The sequence below is a fragment of the Pinus tabuliformis genome, chromosome 8, assembly GCF_031772625.1.
Source record: "Pinus tabuliformis cultivar Carrire ecotype Pingquan chromosome 8, CPIR1, whole genome shotgun sequence".
In the NCBI taxonomy this organism is placed as follows: Eukaryota; Viridiplantae; Streptophyta; class Pinopsida; order Pinales; family Pinaceae; genus Pinus; species Pinus tabuliformis.
Window position 1 is genome coordinate 427,531,440 of NC_142294.1, and position 25,532 is coordinate 427,556,971.

Below are 25,532 nucleotides of genomic sequence, written 5' to 3' on the forward strand. Positions count from 1 at the left end.
GCCCTCAATAACTCATTTGCTGCCTTGATTTGTTTGAAGGAAGCCTTAGCACCTTTAAGCTTCTGGCTTTGCTGAGAAGAGGATGACACCTCCAAACCAAGCTGTAAATTCTGCTCCTGCTGAAAGGAGCTTGTCCCTGTATGTTGGCTGCCCTCCCTGTCCTTTGCTGTGTTGTTCAAGACATCTTCAGTAATGTCTTCCACCTCTGGGGAATCTGCCCTTTGCCTTTTGGCTTCTGGCTGGTGGGAGGATCCACTGAGGGGAGTGGACTCTTCTCTTTGCCTTTTAGTACCCCTCTCTTCATGTGCTGGGGTCTGCAAAATTGAGGTAGTTAATGGCTCAGTTTGAGGTGGCGGTGTTTGCATTAGGGGGGTTTCTGGCAGCCCAGTTTGTGGCAGAACAGTTTGTCCTTGTTGCTGCTCTGTTTGTTGTTCTGTTTGCTGATCTTTTTGCTGTGACTGTTGCTCTGACTGTTCCTTTTTTGCTTCATCCTCTGCATCCATTTTTCCTTTTCCTTTATCTAAGCCTGGTGCTGCTGTAGAGAGTGTCTGCGGCGCTGTCCTGGTAACTGAGGTCCCTTCTCCCACTGATTGAGGCAGTCTGAAAGGTACCTGGAGCACATAGTCCAGGTCAATAGTCTTCTCAAGTTCTTTCATATTTTAAGCATTCTTTCTTCTTCAGTTAAGCTCTCAACTAGAGTGTCCAGCTGCCATTCTTGTAAGTTGGCATACTTTTCTATGTGTGGGTAGTGGCAGTGTTTAATCCCTAGGAGTCTGTACTTAGTTCTCCTAGCAGTGATGAAACCTTGAGGGTCATAAGGGACCCATCGAAAACTGTATGACAATTTATATTTGTCCTTGAGGATCAGGTCTGCAGATTCCCATCCTTCCTTCTTGTTCATGATGAAAGGGCCCAACTCATTTTTGAAGTTAAGGTGTGCCTTTTTCTTGGAGCTGTGGAAATGGGTAAGGTCTGACTGAATCAATTGCCTGTAATACTCCAAGGCAAATAATCTCATAGGAACATACTTGGGTAGCCTGTATGGACAGAGCTCACAGCCATATACTCTGAACACAGTATGGTGTTCATATAGGTACCAATCACCTATTTTGTACTTCTTAGATAGCTGCAAAGCTTTCTTGATCTCATTAGATATTCTAGGTGGAGGGGACTTCATAAGCATGCAGGAGACTGGGTACACAAACTGGTCAACAAATTCACAGTAGGTATAGGGTGAATTTGTGATTTTATGATAGACTGAGGTCCAGAAGATGACAGATCTCCTCTCTCCTTTATTATCCAGCCTTCTGATGTAGCATGGGAAAGCTTCAGAATGATAAAACATGAACAGGTGGTAGATGTAAGCTGAGTATCTGAAGACCCCCTGTCTGTCCATTTTGCTCAATTGATCATGAATCCTATTGGCTATGAACTTAGCAAAGTTATACTTTCGGGCAGGGGGTTGACGTGGGCTGTAAGCAGACAGCAATACGAGCATTGCTTGATCCACATGCTCACTGTTTTGGTAACCTAACACATAGGCTATCATGTCCAGTAGCAGCCTGCCTGAGTCATTGAAATGTTTATGCAGATAAGGGGGTGGCCCTGTAGGCTGGCACTCAGTTCTCATGTAGTTCCTGGTGACCTTTTGCAGCTCCTCACTGGTCATCTTGTCACCAGCTTCCAGCAAATACCTCATGGAGAATGGGATTAGCAACTCCGTTTGATCAAACTGTAACATCTTGTTGATGGACTCAGCATTTATATAAAAAAGGATCCTCCCTGATGGAGTATTGACAGCTCTGTGCTCCAGATCATAGTTTTGAGCACATAAGTGAATGATTTCAGGGAAAACATTCACAGCTGGGAGACAGTAATAGGGCAAGTTTGACTCCCATATTCCATCTGTACCAAGTCCATCCTTATGGTCTTCCCTCAGTGTAGTGAAGGTCTTCAAAAAGTCCCTGTCTCCCTCAAAGTCATCAATGAGACAATCCTTGTCAATAAATGGCAAGGCCTCTAGTTCCTTATTGGTTTGATTTAGTGGAGTAACACTGAGGGAAGAGGATGCAGAGGCTGCCATGATATAATCTGTATGTGAGCAGGGAGAGGTAATAGTTTGATAAGTCTTTAAAGACTTAAGCAACAGGTAAACTGTACACAGTGTGATGTCCTCTTCTAGTGTAAAATTGTAAGCAAGTTGGTAAATTGCTGCAAATTCTCAGGGATGTGGATTGCCTAAGGGGACGTTGCAGAGACAGTGATAATTCTTTAGGAAGAGTGCAGGTGGCCTGTACTTGGCAAAAGGGAACAATGCCGAGTACCTCGGGGGCAATTTTGCAGTTTTAACCCGCGAACTGATTGCTCCAATGTCAAATTGTGGCTTAGGGATGGGGCAGGTTGCTTGGGTTTGGTTTAGGTGATCAGGTGGAGCTGAATTAAGTGAATTTACCAGTCTTTAATGGTGAATTCTACAGAGAATTGGAATTCATGGGCAAAGTGGAAGGAAATGGCAAAATACCTAGAAAATCGACTTGGAAGCTCGCGGGCCGGGTTGTGGAGACTTAGTGCCGTCGAATTCTGAACTTTGAATGGTCGAATTGTCGAATTTGATGGCTGAGTGAGAGGTTTCGCAGCAGCTGTTGGCAACGGCTAGTTTCTCTTTCGCATGAAAATGAGCGAAAACAACTCATTTAGTCGTTTAAATCGTTAAATTTGGCAAAAGTGTGCATTTGGCGCTTTTCCGCCGATGACGTCAGCATGACGTCATGGCGGGGCCCAGATACGGAGGTGACGTGGCGGTTGAGGTGTTTGCCAGGGTGGCAAGACACGGTGGCGGGCGGGTACAGTGGCGGGTCCGCGTGGAGGGCCACGGGACGTTGGGGCGGGCACTAGCGAGGTGACGTCAGGGTGACGTGCAAATGACGTGGGAGGAGAGTGGTATTAGGGGTGGCGATAAGCGGGTTCCCCGCACCACCTTTGGGCAAAGGCGGTAACGGGGAGGGGGGCTCCGAACAACCCTACCGCCTGCCACGCGTCCCCTGTACGGGATGGCCAAAACCACTTTCCCCGGACGCTAAAGGTCGGCAGGTCGGGGAGTGAAAATGACCGCCCACCTTTAGATCCGGGCGACGGAGATCTGACGGTTGGCGGGCCTTCCGACTGGTCGAGCATGTTTGGGGGGGGGGGTCCCGCCAGCGCAATAAAATATTCAATTCAATGATTGGGCGGAGGACTATAGGAAAGTGGGTTTTTTCGCAGTTTTTGGGTTTTTTGGGCTTTTTCAAGGGTTTATATAGGAAAACGGGGTTTTTGTGCGTTTTCAGCAGAGAGACGGTGAGGGTTGAGGGACAAGATTTCTGCTCATAACCAGAGGTCAGAGCACATCCAAGACAAGGTTGACCACAGTCCCAGGTGGACTGAAGTCCCCTTAGACCATTTACTTAGCTATAATGCCAAAAGGAGAATATGTAGATAATGCTGGGATTTATACACCATGGTGTTTAATACTAGTAGGGGAAAAGGTAATATAGGGGATTTACATAGTAGAATTAGAGTTAATATGGATGAGAGGGTGAGTGGAGGGGGAAACCATTTTAGTTTATGTGAAACAAACTTGGTTTTGAGAGTAGATCAAAATGAAAAGATTTTTAGACAAGAAATGTGGCTTTAAAAGATTAAGAACCACCATGAAAACTTAGTCATTTTCATGAATCTTAGCTGATGGGGAATGTTAGAGATGAAATTGGAAGGGAATGAGGGAAATTAGTCATGCTTCCAGCTGCAAATCGATGAAGAAGAACACCTTTGTCAATTAATTGACTTTGCTTTGATACCCACAGTTACCATCTCTGCAATGGTAGGTATAACTTTCTGCAACCCCAACTACTTACCCAGCTACTTGCCTAGCATTTTTATTTCTTCTTGGAGGGTGCACTTGGACTTGCAGACCCTTACTTGCCTTTTCTTTTCTTTGGCTTTTTCTTTTGCTTTTTCTATCTACTTCTAGCCTTATTTCTTCCAAGGTCCCAGATTAAGCTGTTGAGAGCCCTTTCTTCTCTACCTGAACTAGTTGTCTGCCAAGATTAAGCAGTTTGGACAGACTTCTTTCTCTATTCCATAACTCAAAATTGAAACATGGCATGATCCAGGTTAAACTGTTGGATCATCCACCAAAATTGAAATAAGGTGATCAACATTTGAAACACTTTACACACCTCTTGTTCTCTAGGAAATATGGGATCTTTGTGATATCAAAGCAGAGCATATTTGGACTTTCCCTTGCCAATCATGAAATATGAAACCTATTGGTATAGGTATCCAACAGTGGCTCCACATGGGGATGGTTTTTCTTTTGAAAGACCAAGAACAGCAGGTCAGATTGCCTTGTTCTTTGACTGCCCATCTCAATCTTGAAATTCGCTGCTTTGATGTGTCAAAACTGTGTGCTTCCTTCTTGAAAGACCTCTGATCCTATTTGCCTTTTGTTGTTTGGTGAATCACTTAGGAAACTGCATTTTTACAATCTAAATAGAAATAATATGTACATCTGCATATATACAAGGGAACCTCATGTTGCAATAATGGGAAATAGTCAAAATAATGCTTCAGCATCCTGCCATTGACAGGACCTTCATCCAAGTCAGTTTCAGTCAGACTTTTGAGGAAGTAAGTGTTGTTACCTTGCACTGCTTGGACAGCAAATGGTCCTCTCCAAAGGGAATCAAATTTCCCATGTTTTCCTTTTTCTTCTCTCCTTGCATCCCATTTAAGGACTTTATCACCAATGCTGAAATCCTCTGCCTTAGTTCTTCTATCAAAGGCCCTTTTTAATTTTTCTTGTAATATCTACACTCTGCTGAAAACTTGTTCTCTTGTTTGCTGTAAACAGATTATCTGATTGATCCTCGTTTGCATATCATTTGGCTCTGCTTGACTCTCTTGCAGAAGCTTCATAACAGGCACTCCTAGTGATGATGGAAACTTGGCCTCTAGTCCATAGACCAACTCATATGGGCTGGTCCCAATTGATCTTTTTGTTGTTAGTCTATCTGCCCATAAAGCATTGACTAGTTTCTTATGCCAGTTCTTTTTGTTCTCTTCCAGCACCTTCTTTATGATATTTATTAAGCTTTTGTTTGATGATTCAGCGAGGCCATTTCCTTGGGGATAGTATGCAGTAGAATGGCCCAAAGTGATGTGAAATTTATGGCAGAAGTTCACCATCTTTTTGGATCTGAAAGCAGCAGCGTTGTCTGTAATTATCTTATCAGGGCAGCCAAATCTAGCCAGTATATTGTTTTCCAAGAACTGAATGATTACTGAGTCATTTGCTTGTCTGCATGGGGCAGCTTCAATCCATTTGGTGAAGTAGTCTGTGGCTGTTAAAATCCATCTGTGTTGGCCTGAAGATGAAGGATGAATTTCCCCAATGAAATCCAAGCCCCATTGTTGGAAAGGTCTCTCTATTGCAATGGGTCTTAAGGGAAGTGGCAGCAACTGTCTTTTGCCCTCAAAGAGTTGGCATTTGTGGCATGAGGCTGTGAATTTCTTCACATCAGAGAACATGGTGGGCCAGTAATAACCAGCCCTCAGTATCTTGTCCACAGTGGACTTCCAGTACAAATGTCCACCACAGTCTCCTGCATGGAAGTCTTGCATGATATTGTTAGTTTCATTCTCCATTAGACAGTGCAGCAATATCCCTTCATGGTTTTTCCAAAGTAAATTTCCGTCCATCACACAAAATCTAGATGTTTTCATTTTTAGGAACCTACACTTAGTTCTGGACAGTCCTGGGGGAGCACACAGGTTTTGTAACACATAACAGATATCAGAGTACCAAGGAGATTGTTCAAAGGCTACATTGATCTTTGGAGTCGCCAGCTCTGTTTCACTGTCCAGTTGATTGATATCTAAGGCTTGGAAATTTGCTTCTGTCATTAATTTGGCCAAACCTTGCCCTTTTATTAGCTTTGTAGGTTTTATTTCAATGTCAAATTCTAGTATGTTTGCAATCCATTTTCCTCTTCTGCCCTCTAAGTTTTCTTGGGTGAGAATGTCTTTGACAATAGGACTTGGTACATAAGCCACAACATGAGAATAAAGGATGTAAATCCTAAAGTCTTTAATGGCTTTGACCAAAGCATAAGCTTGTTTCTTCATAATTTGATACTTTAGAGGGGCATCTCTAAGAGTTCTGCTGAAGAAGGCAATAGGCTTCTCATTCCCTTGGTCATCTTTCTGTAATAAAACAGCAGCAATAGTATGCTGGGAGGCAAAAGAGAAAATGATAAAGTCTCTGTCAAACTGAGGATTGGTTAACACTGGGGTTTGAGTCAAGGCCAATTTTATACTTTCAAAGGCTTGTTTTGCTTCAACAGTCCATTTTACCTTTGAATCTTTCTTTAGCATATTGTTTAATAATCTGATTAGTTCTGCTAAGTTCGGGATAAACCTTCTTAAAAAGTTAATTTTTCCTAAGAATCCCTGCAACTCCTTGACATTCCTTGGGTGAGGCATTTGTAGGATAGCTTGTATCCTGTCTGGATCAATTCTTATGCCATCTTTTGAAATAATGTGCCCTAAGAGTTTCCCTTCTTCCAAGCCAAATAATGATTTCTTGGGATTTAAAGAAATACCATATTTCCTGCATGTTAGGAAAATCTGTCTCAAATGTTTCAGATGTTCTTGGTCGGATTTTGAAAAGGGTGTGAGATCATCTAAGTAAATGACTAGGAAGTCATGAATCTCTTTTGCAAAAGCAATGTCCATTGCTCTTTGAAAAGTTGCCCCTGCGTTTTTCAATCCAAAGGGCATTTTTACATACTTGAAAGTTCCCCATGGGGTTGTAAATGCAGTTTTTTCTTGATCATCAGGGTGTACTAGGATTTGATTAAAGCCTGAGAATCCATCAAGCAATGACATCCTTGAAGCCCCCACCACTCTTTGGAGAATGTGATCCATTTTGGGTAAAGGGTAGTTATCTTTGAGTGATACTTGATTTAGATTCCTCAAATCTACACAAAGTCTAATCTCACCAGTCTTTTTTCTTGTAGGGACTAAGTTGGAAATCCATTCAGAGAATCTGATTGGTGCTATGATGCCAGCTTTGAACATTTTTTGCAATTCCTTTTCAATGGAAGGAAGGAGTACAGGATTGATCCTTCTCAATTTCTGTTTGAATGGTTTTTGATTAGGCTTGAGGGGAATGGTATGCTGGATGACAGAAGTATCATAGGACTTTAGATCCTCATAACCCCATGCAAAAACATCTTGAAATTCTTTAAAGAGGTCAATGTATTTGGGTTTTTGATCAGGGGGCAAAGAAGCAGATAGCTTTATTATTTTGGGCTTGTGAATAGTACCAATATTGCATTCTTCAATCGCTGCATCTAATGGCTGCATCTTTGGTTTCCTGGGGACGTCATTTGAATCAAAAATGTCCTCTAGTGGGGTAAGGCCTGCTGGAAGGAAGTTGTCTTTGAGTTGTATGATTTCAGCTTCAGCGTTGCTCACCTCTTCACAGTTGATTTGGTGAATTTGCTGAATGTTTTGATTATTGAAAATGGTTGGATTCAGCAATTGTTTTGCTGTTCTAGGTGATATTGGCTGAGCAGTCTGTTGGAACTGTATTTGTGATTGACTTGCTTCATCAAGTATTTGTGATTGACTTGCTAATTCAGTGTCAATATTTAATCCTGCAAACTCTTGTTGTGAGGTTAGAAAATTGTTTATTTGTATATCATTCTCAAATACTTGCCATTCTTTGACATTGTTTGGAATAGAGGGTCTGTATCTGACCTCGGCTGTGAAACAGTTATTGGGTTCTAGTGGGAATTTGAAGGTGCTGGCAAATGTTGCCAAACTGTGTGCGTGGAGATTGTGGCCCCTTGAAATTTTTGTGATAAAGAACTCAGAGAAAGTCTCCAATATTTCAATTACAGCAGACCTGTAAGATCTCAACCTTTTGTCATTGGTGACAAAACTTCCTTTCACTTGTTGAATTACTAGATCAGAATCTCCCATGATGGAAAGCCTAGGAGCTTGTAATGACTTTGCTAGTTTGAGACCTAGTAACAGAGCTTCATATTCTGCCATGTTATTAGTGCATCTAAAATTTAATCGATAAGCCCTGCCTTCTGCATGGTCTTTCTCTTTGTTATGTATCCAAACTCCAGCTCCTGCCCCTAACTTATTGACTGAGCCATCAAATTCTAAGATCCACAGGATATCTTGCTGAAAAGGAGGTTTAAAAATCTGTTCATGGGATGGCCATGTAAGCAGGAGTTGGGGTTTCTTTTCCCGCTTGTTTTCTAGGACAGTTTCATCACTTGTTGGACAATCTTTGACAACTAGAGGAGGGATAATGTCTATTGTTGGACTGATTGATGTTTTATGGGTGCTACTTGCTTGATTAATGTTTTGTTCTTGCAAGAGTTTCCTAGTTCCAATATCATTGTTTGAGAGACTTGCACTGTCATTGAAGAGAATGAAGGAGTCTATGTCTGAATGGACAGCATATATTGGAAAATTTTGAGGCTTTTCTTCACTGCTGACCATGTACTTCATGAGTGTCTCCCTGTAAAGTCTTTTTGGTTGCCCAAAGACAGAGATGGTGGCATATGACATATCTAATTGCAGGGAGCCTTGGAGTTTGGCCCCCCATGATCTTGATAACAGCATCCCATATTTAGGTGGGATATCAGCGACTACAACATCCATTAGAATGGTTTTATTAGGGTATTGAACCAGGGATACACATAAATCTTTTATTAGGCCTAAACATTTGACTTGGCTAGAATCAAAGGAAAACAGGTCTTTGTATGGTCTTGTTATATCCAAGTTCAATCTTTCCATGACTGCTTTTGGCATAAGGTTGTGAGAGGCGCCTGAGTCGAACATTGCATTATGCAGTATTTTATCATGAACATGCAAGCTGACATAAAAAGGTAATATCCCTGTGACCATTGTTTTTCCATCTACCTCTGGGCCAAACAGTAATTCCGGAGTGTCATCTAGCACATTTACATCATCTTTACTATTAGTGAATTGAAGAGATTTCTTGATCTGTTGCTTATAGATGTCATGCTTGGCTAGCTCTGAGAGGGGAATTGCTATCTTTAGCTTGCCAATCTCTGTGCTTAGGTCAAAAGGTTTATCAGCTTGGGTTTTGGAGTTGTGGATAGCAGCCCTTTCTTTGCTCATTAGATCTTTTTGTTGGTTTTCAGCTTGACTTTGAGACCTGCCCCTTTTGCTCATGTCTGGAGGGGTGATATCTAAGTCAGGGTGAGAGGACGAGGTTGCCATAGGCCGTTGTAGTGGTGACAAAAGTGTGGTGACCTCTTCAACCACCACTTCTTCTGTAGGCAAGTTTGTTTTGTCATTAGGTTCTGTGACTATGGTTCCTTTAGACTGCTGTTTATCTTTTATCTTTTCAGGCTGATTTACATTTACAGTCCTACTCCTTAGCTTGTATTGTTTGTGAACTTCATAGACAACACTATCATATCCTTGTTTAAAATCAAAGGATTCTCCTGATTTAGTTTGGAATATTTTGATTTCATCATCCTCATGGTCCTCTTGTGTTAAGAAGACCTGGCTTTTACCATCTAGACCCATTAGATTAATCTCAGGGTCTTCATTAGGTTCAGTTGATGTTGAAGTTTCTGCATAATTTTCTTGGAAAGGGGGTCTAATGTCTTGGTCAGCACTTGTTCTACCAATGTTTTGGTTTTGGGTTCTCCTAAAATTCGGATTTCTAGGAGGGTTGTTTTGTGGTGCTTCCCATGATGACTTTCTTTCAACTGATTCCACTCTTTCACCCAATCTCTTCATACTATTTAGTATTGCATCCAGCTTTTGATCAAAGCCCGAAGTTTCTTCTTTGAAGGCAGTCCTTTTCTCCAATTTTTCCCTGTTTCTTTTGGCAATTAGGTTAGCTTCCACTGTGACAGCAACCCTTTGAGCTTCTTGAAGGGTTGGAGGATTTCTTTCCTTCAACTGATAGGCCATATCAGGGTCAAAACCATCAGGGAATTTATACAGGGCTAAATCAGGAGGAGGCCTTAAGTTCTGTGGAATAGCATTATATACATTGTTAAACCTAGCACAATATTCCAAAACTGTCTCCTGGGGACCTCTCTTAATAGTGTCATATTCACCAAGTACGTGGAGAGGATCTTTCTTCTTCTCCCATCTCTCAGTAAAAGCTTCGTAAAGCTAATCTGGGTTGTAATGGAGTTTGCATTGAGGGATCTGAACCAAGTTCTAACATCCCCAGTTAAACTTTGAACAAAAATTCTCATTCTGACAGTGTCATCATCTATTTCATAGGTCTCAAAGTGGTCTTGCATCTTCTTGGCATGCTGGATAGCTGTTAGAGAGCCATTTGAGTCAAAATATGAGATTTTACTTTGATAATCTTGAGGTAAGGCCACAACATTAGCTGGTATCTGCAGAGGTGCATACCTGTTAGCCATATTTATGAGGTTTAGAGGGTTAATAGGAACAAATGGGACAGCAGGGATTACTGGTGTAACAGGGTTAATGGGATGGGTAACTAATGGGAGAGTGGTTGAAAGAGTATGTGCAGTGGGTGAAAATGTGAGAGGAGGACTTTGAGGTGTTGATGATGAACTAGGGGAACTAGGGGTGGACCGGAAAAGAACTTTGCAGGGAGTGGGAATGAGGATAGGTTGATCTGAACTTATATCTGAATCAGCAGGCTTATCCTGCTTTTGCTGTCTCCTAATGTTTTTTGGAATGGTATTTGGATTATCAACAATGATGGGTGGATTAGGGTCAGGATTTGCCCTAGTATGCCGAGGATTTTTCTTAGGAGCCAGCTTCCAACCTGTTTTTGGGATTTTGTAGGAAGTTTTTATATCTGCAAGGACTGGATGAAGATTTTGGAATGGCTATATATTCTCAAAGCTAAGACGAAGATTTCCCAAACAAGCTCCTCCCTAAAGCTGTTAATGTGATGCAAAAACAGTTCTAAGGCCTCTTGGCTGATTTCAGGTTTGATGGTAACTTTGGAAAACAGATAGTAATTGAAAAATCCTAAGAAGTCCCCAGCGGAGTCGCCAATTATGTTAACACCCAGGTTGTTCCCTATGACTCCCAAGGGAATACGGCCGGGGTAACCACTAACCAATCTTTGGATCACTGTTTCTAGCCAAACTGTGATCAGAGAGGGCTCTCTCTTTATGATTTGTCTCTGTTGTGATGGTGTTTTAGGCTAGCTATTAAGTTTAATCTTGTTTCAATTGTTTGGTTGGAAAAGTTTCAGTCAAACGTGTATGCTCTTCCCAGCATATTATATAACATTGGGCAATGGAGTCAGTGGTCCTTTGGTTTGGTGTGCTATGTTGATACAGTAATGAAAGCTGCAGAGCAAGGTGATTGTCCGGGGAACAAAGCTTTGAAATTGAGTTTGTGTGTAACATGTCCAGGATAAGAAAGGCAATTAAGGATCTTTCTATAAACTGGTATGAAAGGAGAAACAATTGTTACCTGGAAGCATTTAAGAATTTCTAGATAACATTCACAGCATGGAATTAAATGTAACATGAGCATTTAAGAATTCATGTCTCTTTTAATCCTGAAGAAAACATTTACAGCAACATAAGATTGAGCACAGGGTGTTAAGAAACATGTCCTGAACTATTCTTTTTCTTTATTGCTAGATATGACGAAAATATGAAAACGAAATAACATAGGGAAACGAAACAGAGTTTAAAGAAGACATATCATTCCACCAGACAACGCGAGGTTTCTGCAACAGCTCTTAGATTATCAACAAAACACCAGAGTTCCAGGAAATCACTGAGCTGAAATTGCTCTTTGTATTAAACTTTTCTGAAAATACAGAGTATACATGCCTCAGAGTAAAATTTACCAACCCCTTATGCGTTACTAAGGGGGGTATATATACAAATTTACATTTGGAAAATATCTGAATGAAGAGTAAATGCTCCATAAATGTCCTACCAACTGCTGGAGTGCAGCAGCTGAAAGAGTAAATGTTGTAATAACTTTTAGTCCCTTAGCTGTCAAAAATGGTCAGAGACTGTTGACTTGGTGGCAATTGGAGTCGGTTGGAGACGTGCTGTTCAAAATGTGGCTAGCTGTCATCGTTAGTGATGAATCACTTTTTGGATGCTTTTCAAACATTAACCCTTTTACACTTGTCTTCTGGTGACCTGAGCTGGCAGTGGCCGAATGTCTTGAAACTACCGTGGCAGAATTTGGAGCATGGCCTGCCACCAGTCCTCCTTAGGCATTTGATGCCTCCGAATTTTAACTAGAGTCTCATCAAGCTCTGTATATCTGAAAAAACTAGGAGGAGTTTCAAATAAATGATTTACCTCATTTTCAATAAAAAATGAGCCTTCGAGCTTAGTGTACAAGCTCTGTCCTGTTGGAGGAAATGTTTCCTCAGAAGTACTGCTGGATGCAGTGATTTGATTTTCAATGTAAGTGGCCATCCTGTTTGTAAATTGATCTCTGCTGATCAATTTTCCTGTGCTGCTCAACAGGCTAGGCAGTCCTCTTGCTTGTAGCATTCCCATTCTGAGTTTATAATCTTCAACTTCAGTCTGTATCTCATAACTTTTTCTTTCTACCGTCTGTACATAACCTCTGAGAGTTAGCACCTTTTTAGCCATGAGGATGGCCTCTGTTCTGTTGGTGATTCCAACGGCTGCCAGCTCCTCTTTGTCTTGCCTGTTCAAAAATTCTACCAATTGGCTAGCTTGCTCAGGTCTGTTTCCTAACACTGTCTTGGCCCTCTGGACATCTGTCTGGGCTTGTACAATTAAATCCATATGCTCATGGATTGTTTTAATGGATTTCTATTGTTTGATAATGGCTTGGGTAATTTTATTCCACAAAATTCTTTTGATTTCTGCCATAGTATTTTCCAGATTGAGCTCCTTCTCCAGGGCCTTTATTTTATCTTTTTGAGCCTTAATCTGTCTGCCCTGTTCTGCTACCGTTATCTTTGATTGATCATATTTGGCATCTATCTCTGCCAGTTTTTCTTTTGCTTTCTTTATTTCATCCGCCTGTAGCTCCATTGCCTTGACAGCTTTGGTCAATTCTTCTACACTGGGGTGGGCATCTGGAGCTGCTGTTGTACCTGCTGCTTCTGTTGTGGGGGCCACTGCTGCCCCAGAAGTTGTTGCTGTTGTGGAATCTGTTGGAGGAGCTTGGAGTGTAGATTATCCCTGTTTGTCTTGTAATGCTCCTTCGAGCTCTTTCTCTAGTTCTTGGATCCTTTGATCTTGCTGTAATAAGAGGTCAAGTTGTTCATTAACTTGCTTTTCTTTTTGCAATTCAGCTGTCTGAGGGTGTTCTGTAGGTAACAGCTTCAACCTCTTCTTCATGGCATTTAGATCATCATCCTTTTTCTTCATGAAGGCTTTTACCCCGGTTGGATCACTAGGGTCATGCCCTAGATCAACAATAATCTCCTCAAGAGATTTTATCCTATTGTCCTTGGCCTTAGAGGACATCCTCTCAAAATCTAGTTGAGTGTTTGTGTTCTTCAAAGATTCTTTCAGCTCATGAGCTAATGTGGCCTTCTCTACCAAAGTGGCATAGACCATCTCCCCAGTCTGCTTGTGGAGTTCAATTTGGTCCATAGGATGTATGTCTTTGGCCAGGACCTCCACCCTTGTTTTGATGAAATCTGCAGTTGTCATTGGCTGCGGCCCCTTGGGTTTGAAATGGCTGAATATTATTTTTTCTTCTTTGAAGTCGTAGACCGACATCAACCTTTCCTGCTGGGCTGGAGTGGCATCTATAAACTGTTTGTAAACCTCAGCCCTCAATAACTCATTTGCTGCCTTGATTTGTTTGAAGGAAGCCTTAGCACCTTTAAGCTTCTGGCTTTGCTGAGAAGAGGATGACACCTCCAAACCAAGCTGTAAATTCTGCTCCTGCTGAAAGGAGCTTGTCCCTGTATGTTGGCTGCCCTCCCTGTCCTTTGTTGTGTTGTTCAAGACATCTTCAGTAATGTCTTCCACCTCTGGGGAATCTGCCCTTTGCCTTTTGGCTTCTGGCTGGTGGGAGGATCCACTGAGGGGAGTGGACTCTTCTCTTTGCCTTTTAGTACCCCTCTCTTCATGTGCTGGGGTCTGCAAAATTGAGGTAGTTAATGGCTCAGTTTGAGGTGGCAGTGTTTGCATTAGGGGGGTTTCTGGCAGCCCAGTTTGTGGCAGAACAGTTTGTCCTTGTTGCTGCTCTGTTTGTTGTTCTGTTTGCTGATCTTTTTGCTGTGACTGTTGCTCTGACTGTTCCTTTTTTGCTTCATCCTCTGCATCCATTTTTCCTTTTCCTTTATCTAAGCCTGGTGCTGCTGTAGAGAGTGTCTGCGGCGCTGTCCTGGTAACTGAGGTCCCTTCTCCCACTGATTGAGGCAGTCTGAAAGGTACCTGGAGCACATAGTCCAGGTCAATAGTCTTCTCAAGTTCTTTCATATTTTTAAGCATTCTTTCTTCTTCAGTTAAGCTCTCAACTAGAGTGTCCAGCTGCCATTCTTGTAAGTTGGCATACTTTTCTATGTGTGGGTAGTGGCAGTGTTTAATCCCTAGGAGTCTGTACTTAGTTCTCCTAGCAGTGATGAAACCTTGAGGGTCATAAGGGACCCATCGAAAACTGTATGACAATTTATATTTGTCCTTGAGGATCAGGTCTGCAGATTCCCATCCTTCCTTCTTGTTCATGATGAAAGGGCCCAACTCATTTTTGAAGTTAAGGTGTGCCTTTTTCTTGGAGCTGTGGAAATGGGTAAGGTCTGACTGAATCAATTGCCTGTAATACTCCAAGGCAAATAATCTCATAGGAACATACTTGGGTAGCCTGTATGGACAGAGCTCACAGCCATATACTCTGAACACAGTATGGTGTTCATATAGGTACCAATCACCTATTTTGTACTTCTTAGATAGCTGCAAAGCTTTCTTGATCTCATTAGATATTCTAGGTGGAGGGGACTTCATAAGCATGCAGGAGACTGGGTACACAAACTGGTCAACAAATTCACAGTAGGTATAGGGTGAATTTGTGATTTTATGATAGACTGAGGTCCAGAAGATGACAGATCTCCTCTCTCCTTTATTATCCAGCCTTCTGATGTAGCATGGGAAAGCTTCAGAATGATAAAACATGAACAGGTGGTAGATGTAAGCTGAGTATCTGAAGACCCCCTGTCTGTCCATTTTGCTCAATTGATCATGAATCCTATTGGCTATGAACTTAGCAAAGTTATACTTTTGGGCAGGGGGTTGACGTGGGCTGTAAGCAGACAGCAATACGAGCATGGCTTGATCCACATGCTCACTGTTTTGGTAACCTAACACATAGGCTATCATGTCCAGTAGCAGCCTGCCTGAGTCATTGAAATGTTTATGCAGATAAGGGGGTGGCCCTGTAGGCTGGCACTCAGTTCTCATGTAGTTCCTGGTGACCTTTTGCAGCTCCTCACTGGTCATCTTGTCACCAGCTTCCAGCAAATACCTCATGGAGAATGGGATTAGCAACTCCGTTTGATCAAACTGTAACATCTTGTTGATGGACTCAGCATTTATATAAAAAAGGATCCTCCCTGATGGAGTATTGACAGCTCTGTGCTCCAGATCATAGTTTTGAGCACATAAGTGAATGATTTCAGGGAAAACATTCACAGCTGGGAGACAGTAATAGGGCAGGTTTGACTCCCATATTCCATCTGTACCAAGTCCATCCTTATGGTCTTCCCTCAGTGTAGTGAAGGTCTTCAAAAAGTCCCTGTCTCCCTCAAAGTCATCAATGAGACAATCCTTGTCAATAAATGGCAAGGCCTCCAGTTCCTTATTGGTTTGATTTAGTGGAGTAACACTGAGGGAAGAGGATGCAGAGGCTGCCATGATATAATCTGTATGTGAGCAGGGAGAGGTAATAGTTTGATAAGTCTTTAAAGACTTAAGCAGCAGGTAAACTGTACACAGTGTGATGTCCTCTTCTAGTGTAAAATTGTAAGCAAGTTGGTAAATTGCTGCAAATTCTCAGGGATGTGGATTGCCTAAGGGGACGTTGCAGAGACAGTGATAATTCTTTAGGAAGAGTGCAGGTGGCCTGTACTTGGCAAAAGGGAACAATGCCGAGTACCTCGGGGGCAATTTTGCAGTTTTAACCCGCGAACTGATTGCTCCAATGTCAAATTGTGGCTTAGGGATGGGGCAGGTTGCTTGGGTTTGGTTTAGGTGATCAGGTGGAGCTGAATTAAGTGAATTTACCAGTCTTTAATGGTGAATTCTACAGAGAATTGGAATTCATGGGCAAAGTGGAAGGAAATGGCAAAATACCTGGAAAATCGACTTGGAAGCTCGCGGGCCGGGTTGTGGAGACTTAGTGCCGTCGAATTCTGAACTTTGAATGGTCGAATTGTCGAATTTGATGGCTGAGTGAGAGGTTTCGCAGCAGCTGTTGGCAACGGCTAGTTTCTCTTTCGCATGAAAATGAGCGAAAACAACTCATTTAGTCGTTTAAATCGTTAAATTTGGCAAAAGTGTGCATTTGGCGCTTTTCCGCCGATGACGTCAGCATGACGTCATGGCGGGGCCCAGATACGGAGGTGACGTGGCGGCTGAGGTGTTTGCCAGGGTGGCAGGACACGGTGGCGGGCGGGTACAGTGGCGGGTCCGCGTGGAGGGCCACGGGACGCTGGGGCGGGCACTGGCGAGGTGACGTCAGGGTGACGTGCAAATGACGTGGGAGGAGAGTGGTATTAGGGGTGGCGGTAAGCGGGTTCCCCGCACCACCTTTGGGCAAAGGCGGTAACGGGGAGGGGGGCTCCGAACAACCCTACCGCCTGCCACACGTCCCCTGTACGGGATGGCCAAAACCACTTTCCCCGGACGCTAAAGGTCGGCAGGTCGGGGAGTGAAAATGACCGCCCACCTTTAGATCCGGGCGACGGAGATCTGACGGCTGGCGGGCCTTCCGACTGGTCGAGCATGTTTGGGGGGGGGGGGTCCCGCCAGCGCAATAAAATATTCAATTCAATGATTGGGCGGAGGACTATAGGAAAGTGGGTTTTTTCGCAGTTTTTGGGTTTTTTGGGCTTTTTCAAGGGTTTATATAGGAAAACGGGGTTTTTGTGCGTTTTCAGCAGAGAGACAGTGAGGGTTGAGGGACAGGATTTCTGCTCATAACCAGAGGTCAGAGCACATCCAAGACAAGGTTGACCACAGTCCCAGGTGGACTGAAGTCCCCTTAGACCATTTACTTGGCTATAATGCCAAAAGGAGAATATGTAGATAATGCTGGGATTTATACACCATGGTGTTTAATACTAGTAGGGGAAAAGGTAATATAGGGGATTTACATAGTAGAATTAGAGTTAATATGGATGAGAGGGTGAGTGGAGGGGGAAACCATTTTAGTTTATGTGAAACAAACTTGGTTTTGAGAGTAGATCAAAATGAAAAGATTTTTAGACAAGAAATGTGGCTTTAAAAGATTAAGAACCACCATGAAAACTTAGTCATTTTCATGAATCTTAGCTGATGGGGAATGTTAGAGATGAAATTGGAAGGGAATGAGGGAAATTAGTCATGCTTCCAGCTGCAAATCGATGAAGAAGAACACCTTTGTCAATTAATTGACTTTGCTTTGATACCCACAGTTACCATCTCTGCAATGGTAGGTATAACTTTCTGCAACCCCAACTACTTACCCAGCTACTTGCCTAGCATTTTTATTTCTTCTTGGAGGGTGCACTTGGACTTGCAGACCCTTACTTGCCTTTTCTTTTCTTTGGCTTTTTCTTTTGCTTTTTCTATCTACTTCTAGCCTTATTTCTTCCAAGGTCCCAGATTAAGCTGTTGAGAGCCCTTTCTTCTCTACCTGAACTAGTTGTCTGCCAAGATTAAGCAGTTTGGACAGACTTCTTTCTCTATTCTATAACTCAAAATTGAAACATGGCATGATCCAGGTTAAACTGTTGGATCATCCACCAAAATTGAAATAAGGTGATCAACATTTGAAACACTTTACACACCTCTTGTTCTCTAGGAAATATGGGATCTTTGTGATATCAAAGCAGAGCATATTTGGACTTTCCCTTGCCAATCATGAAATATGAAACCTATTGGTATAGGTATCCAACACTCCCGGTCAACAGGCAATGGATCACCGGGCCTCCTATGGTTGAGGACTCGATCACTACGAATCCTCCAAATCTCATCAAGTGCCTTCTCCTCCTCCAGCTGTGTGTTCCGCTGCTCTAGATATGTGATGGTCCATTGGGCACCCTCAAGTTTCCGCTGCAAAGTATCATTCTCGGCCCTAAGCTGCTGAATGATCTCCTTTGCCTCTTGGCTAGGAGAACTAACCTCAATATCGATGACTGGATCCTCATGAACCATGGGCTCTTTGCCCCTCTGCAATACCTCTGCTGGTGAAGAAAGCGAGGCCCCTTCCACCTGCTGTGGAGATAACACTCGCTGCTCTGAAGATGAAGGCGAGACCCCTTCCACCTACTATGGAGATAGTACTCGCCTAGCTGCTGCAAATAAGGCCCTTGGGCCTTTCTGATAGGTGACCATAGGAGTGGAGCTGACATGTCGGGTGATGGGAGCATCAGGCTGCTGAGATGGTCCCCCCTCCTCATGAATGGCCTCCTGATGTGGCTGAGGTGGCACTGTGAAAAACTCACGGGAGATGAACTCCTCCCATGAGATACCCTGCTGAGTCAACTGATAAGAAACTATAAGCTGGATCAAACCATAGTGGCAAAGGCTCCTGTACTGCTGAGCCGGGGTCTTCCTCTGCAACATAGGTACCATCCTCTGAATGTTCTGAAACAGAAAGATCGGGAGGTTCATCATCCTCACCCGGGTGAAATGCATCAACAGGCGAATGTGATATGAATACACCTGTGAAAATCTGCCCTCACATGTAAAATAATGCATGATAAGTCTCATGAGGGGAGCATACTCACTCCGAAGAAATCTGAATGGGAAAACACCTGCCAACAGTTTCACAAATGATGGCCGGACATAGGTTTCAAAGTGAACAAAATCAAGTAGTCTGCGCTTAGACCACACCTCTCCCACATTCGGTATACCTGTAGCCTCTGAGATCACCTCAGGTTTCAATATGAAATTCACCCCTGCAAGAGTGACATGTCCATCATGGAGGTGTAAGACAAACAAGCGGGCCAACTCTCTATGAAGCTGAATCTGAGAGAGCCTCTCACAAAACTGATAGCATGACATGTACTGGAAACAACTCAATGCCAAAGGACAAGCCTGTAACTCTGCCAATGAAGTAGGCTCCTCCCTCTTATGGTGACCTCCCTTACCCCCTCTATGAGGCCTCCTCTGTTCCTCAATCTCTGTAGATGATGAATGGTCATCACCTTGCTCATAAGTCTCGGTATCTGACATGGTTTTGGAGCAAGGTGGGCAAACTGAAGGACAAATTGAACTGCTGCCTCTGCCTGCAAAAGTACTGAACTCTATGATGTTTCAAGGGGGAAAACATGAGGGGAATGTTAGGGGAGGGAACTTCTTAACGAGGAATGAGGATATATGAAAATAACAGGGAATTTTCAAGGGAAACTTTACAAATTGTCATGCATATAGGAACAATTTTAACATTGGGAAATCATTTGCAAAGAACATCTCATATGGGACAAAACATGTATGATAATGAACATGTAAGGGGATACATATATCAATAGGGGCATAGGGACACCATACACCAAATTTGCTTGTATGAGTTCATGTGTGTCATAAGGCAAATTTTGCTCTTTTTGTTCTTTAAGGAGTACATGCACATTAAGGAGTACATACACATTATTTTCACATAAAGGGAAAGTGTTCATGTACAAGGGGATGTCAAGGGTATATAGGGGTTATGTACATGCCTTTTGATATACAGCAACATTTTAATTTCACATGACTCTTTTCTTTATTTTCAAATGTATCTTTTCTTTTTGTTTTATTTTTTGCATGTGTATGGTAGAGGGAATTAGGGTTTTGAGTGCTTGTGAGAGGGGTAGGGTTTATAGCTTAGGGATGGGGGAAAAAATCAACATTTTATGTACAAATCAAATGGGACAGAGATGCAAGCATGACTATGAATGAAAGAGGGAAAAAAGGAAGGGATCAATGGGACAAAAAACACTTGAAACAGTCACAAAACCCTAGCATTTTACAAACATTAGCAACAGCCACATTAATCCATTCATTTGCAAATTTAAAAGATAAAACCATAGCATACATCATTATTTTCATCACCCATACCATCAACCATGGATTAGGAGCCTACCTCGACCGATCAAGCAAGTTTGAAGAGGAATGAAGGAATTGTTTTGAAGTTTTGATAACAGGCAGATGAACGGGTCGCGCACAGCCCTGGACGGGTCGCACACCTGCAAACTGCCCGAAACGCTTGTATTTTCGCCTCCTTCGCCTTTCACTCTCTCACAATCTCTCTTGGAAGCTCGAAATGCACAATGAGAGTGAAAGGAGGGAGAATTACCTTTTATAATCTCACTTTGAAAAAAATTTCATTCAAAAACCCACTTTATAAAGTCTATTTTGACACTTTTAAAAAACACTGATTTTCTTGGTTTCCTTTATCCTGAAGTTGACCTTTTGAGTGCTTTGACCTGATTCTTTTTGCAGGGAGATCATCTGAAGGACTGTGGCAAGGGGACCAGGGTTGTTGCTGCCTTTCTGAAGACAATTTGGAAATTTATTCTCTTTACAAAAATTATCATGACCTTGGCTTTAAAAACAGGGTTTTTAAATCCAAGGTTAAAAATGAACTATACATGATGAAAATTTCAAAGGAACATGTTTACCATCCTTCCTCTGGCTTGCTGGTCACTCAAGGACTCTCAGAAACATGACCTTGCTAAGACAACTGACCAAAACCCTAGACCTGGAATTTTGACATTAAGACCAAATAAGAGCAGCTTGACAAACTCAATGACCTGATATGACCTGATCCAGCAAAGCCAAGAGGGGTATGAATAGACCAGCTCCTCCATCAGGGTTATGGCATGCCTAACGGGATGCAAACTTTGACACTGATGAGACACCTACCAATGCAAATGCAAAGAGCTTTGATCACTGATGGAGGGCTTTCAAGACCGACACTAACAGTATCTATGTAATTACGGATCTCTAGTGTTTGCAATTTCATCCTGTGGTAGCCCTTTGAGTCCTCTTTCCAACCCCATAGGTCTGATCAAGATTGGATTCTTCAAGAAAGAGTTATACTCAATCTCCCACGATGACTTGATTATAGACTAGTTCAGTAGAGAAAACTTGTACAAAGTGCCACGTGTCACTATTGCGACCTTTGGCCCTGAAAAAGCTACTCAAACTACAGTCCATACTCTTTCTATGACTATTTACAAACTTTGAATCCAATGCTCAGAGAGGAAGTTATGACGATCTTCCCAACATTACCTGTTTGACATGGAATTCAGGAGCCTGCAAAAACCCTAACTTCCTCAGATCATATCTCTGAAAATATAGCGAACCAAGATCTGAAATTTGGTCATGAGGTTCATCAGGATTCGGATCAAATGGGTTTTAATTTCAGCTTTTGAATCTTCACAAAAAAAAAAAAAAAATTATAGCGAAAATTCCACGATGACCTATTTGAAGGCACAAAATCCCTACTAGAGGAGGATATGAGGGTCATTATTTATATGAGTGTCTTGAGTTGAGAGGGTCCTCAACAAGTGAACATTGGAGGGATTTTAGGAGCAATTTTTTTTATTAATTATTTACTATTCAATGACCACAACCAATTATGAGTTCCATGCCACAACCCCATATGGTTTTAACCCACTATCTAGGGTTACTAACTTCAAACATGAATATCTCTCAAACCGTGAAGAATTACTTGGCATGCCATATATCAATAGAAACATCTTGACAAGTAGAATCCATCTAGAAGATCATTGACTTAGAATAGAGTAATTTGTTAAGTCAAAATTCCCATGCAAGAACGGGGTAGCCCCTGGTGCTTCTTCTGTTGACATCAATGACAACCACTGATCAACAATCTCCCCCTTTGGCATTGATGAAAACACAAGTACTCCCCCTGTGATCATGACACCTCTTCCTACTGAATTCTCTCCCCATTTTTCATCAATGGCAAAGGGTAACTCCCCTTGACAAACATCCATCCTACGGACTTGTATACACCTCCACTCCCCCCTTCTATTCGAGTAGATAAGAGAAATAGCCTAATGAAAACTTGGGAGAATCCCAAGATTTTTGCGAAGATACTCAAATGCTTCACGAGGTAATGGTTTGATAAAGATGTCAACAAGTTTTTCCTTTATGCCAACATATTCAAACTTGATATTCTTTTCAGCTATCTTCTCTCTAACGAAATGATATTCAATCAGAATGTGCTTCGTTGTGGAATGCATCATAGGATTCTTGGAGATACTGATGGCGTTGGTGTTATCGCAAAAAATGGGAATAGGCTCATCGAACTTGACTTGAAGATCTTGCAAAGCTTGCTTCATCAAAGAACTTGTGTACAACAAGTTGTTATTGTGACATATTCTACTTCTACTGTGGATAACAAGATTGAAGACTGGTTTTTACTTAACCATGAAACAAGACAACCACCTAGATAGAATGTTACTCCACTAGTACTCTTACGATCATCAACACTTCCTGCCCAATCTGCATCCATATAAGCTTGCATGACTGGATCATTTCCTTTGGGATACCATAGACCATATTTGATGTGCCCTTAAGCTACCGAAGAATTCTTTTGATGACAATAATATGAGATTCTTTTGGTGCTGCTTGGAATCTTGCTACTTTTCCAACTACCTACATCACATAAGGCCGGAAGGTTGTCACATATAAGATACTACCAATCATGGATCTATACAACTTTTGGTCCACATTCTTTGACAAATTTTCTAAGCTTAACTTGCAACATGTTACCATGGGCGTAAGGACTAGCTTGCAATCTTCCATTTGGAATTTCTTGAGCATTTCTTTGATGTACTTGGTTTGATATATGAATATTCCTTTATCCTGCTCAGAAATTAAAGCCCTAAAAAGTATGTGAGTTCACCAATCATAGAAATTTCAAACTCACTTTGCATTTTTGTGGCAAAGTCTTTACTTAATCTGTCATCACTGCTTCCAAAGATTATATCATCCACATATACTTCGATAATTGTTAGGTTATCTCAATCCACTTTCACATAAAGATTGTTGTCAGCACTTCCTTTCTTGAATCCCTGTTGATGCATATATACGTCAAGACGAGCATACCAAGCCCTAAGAGCTTGCTTGAGACCATATAGAGCCTTCTTTAATCTGCAGACATAGTCTTCTTTGTCAGAAGAAGAAAACCTTTGGGTTTTTCAATGTAAACTTCTTCCTCCAATTCACCCTTTAGAAAAGCTAACTTAACATCCATTTGGTAGACCTTGATTTTTCTCAAGAAATCATAAGCGAGAAACATATTGATAGCTTCCATTTTGGAAATGGGAGAAAATGTTTCTTCAAAATCGATTCCTTCAACCTATGCGTATCTTTTGTAGACTAACCTTGCCGTGTTCCTAGTAACTTGTAATCCTTCAATTGTTTTTCTCCCCTTGAACCTATAATGAAACTGACATCTTGTTCAAACTACCTTCTTGCCAATCCTAGACTTGTGCAATATGCTGCTACATAGACTCCTCCTCTACAAACATTAAGGAGTCAACAAGCTACATTGTTCAAAATAGTGAGTCACCTAACGGGCCATCTTGACTTGAGTCATTATCTGAAGCAACTACTAATTCCTCATGACCTTTTGCTTTTACAAATCCTGAAAGCATAACTGTTGATACCTTGTTATCTGCTTTGTCTTCCTTTACCTATTTCCTTTTCTAGACCTTCTTATTTATGCAATCTCGAGCCATGTGCTCATAGTTATGACACTTGAAGCATTCAATGTTGTCCATACGTGATTCCATCTGATATCTGCAACTGTGAGCGCTATGGCCATAGTTATGGCATTTGAAAAATTCAATGTTTGGCCCATCTAGCACATATTCTCTTCTGACAAAATCATCGTGGAACCTATTTCGTGATCCTACAAACTTGCTTCTAGTGTTTTGCATATAATCATTGTACCTATCAAAAAATTCACAATACCTAGCCATATGTCCATAGTTAGCACATAAAAAGCAATAACCATTAAATAAATGTGCGTACTGAAATGGTTCATTCGGATGTGATAGTCCTTGATATTTGTTCTGGTCAATAACTTTACAATCCTTGGCCATATGTCCATAATTAGCGCATGAAAAGCAATAACCATTAAATAAATGAACATACCTGGAAGATTTTCCATTCTTCTTTGGAGGCGGTGTTGTAGTTTTTTGTGGTCCTTTGTTCTTGATTTCTTTGGTCTTGTTCTTTGGAGTTGCAACATTCTTCTTTGGCTTTTCACTTTGATAAACTTCCTTCTTAGAATCATCCTGTGAAGATGTGGAGCTTGTACCTTTATCAACAAGAGCTTTACCATCTTTAATTTCCTCCATTTTTTCTTCTTCACCTATCTTATCTTGTAGGTGTTCTTTTTGTGATCCCTTGAGTTTATTGATCTCATCACGGGTTGCATCAAGTTATTCTAGCTTTTGAGCAAGATCTTCTTGAAACCATCTTTTCAATATCTTCCTTCTTTTCTTTGCCTCCTCAACATGTAGCTTGAGAAGAGTGGTCTTCTCTACTTCTCTATCAAGAACTTGTATCTGTTCCTTATGCTTCTCATTTTCAATCCTAAGCCTGTTTATTTGTACTGAATATGTTTCTAATTCCTTTTGCTTTTGGTCAACAACGAATATGTATCTTTGATCAGATTCCTTCCTTTCAATTTCTGCTTCCTGCATCTATTGTGTGATTCTGCTAATCTCTGCAAATGTTCTGTCGAGTTCTTGTTGCTTCTTTTGGACTTCTCTCTTGAGGTCTTATGTCATTGTATTCTTGATTTCTTCCAATTGAGTTCTAATACTACTAATCATCTTCTCAAAATATTCATTTTCTTTGATTAGTTCTTTTGTTGTCTTCAATTCGGCTTCCAAAAGTCTTGTCTTTTCCTTTTGACTTTTGAGTTCCTTTATCACCTTGATCACTTGATTTTGAAACTCTATTCTACTCATTTCTCCCATTTCTTCATCATAATTAGAAGGATCTGAATTTTCAATAACATCTTGACCTGATTTCTTTGTTGAATAGAGATTATGAAGCTTTTCCCAAAAATCTTTAGCTGTTGAACATTGACCAACTTTTGTTTTCACAAAATTTGGCAAAACATTCAAAATTACATTCATGGCATTTGAATTGTACCTTTTATCTTTGTCGGTAGATGTGTCTCCAGAAACAATTGATTCCCATACTCCATGTGCCTAAAAATGTACTTCCATCCTGGATTCCCATATCCAGTAATTATCTGCATCAAAATCAGGGGTTGGTACACAATACTCACTTTCTTCA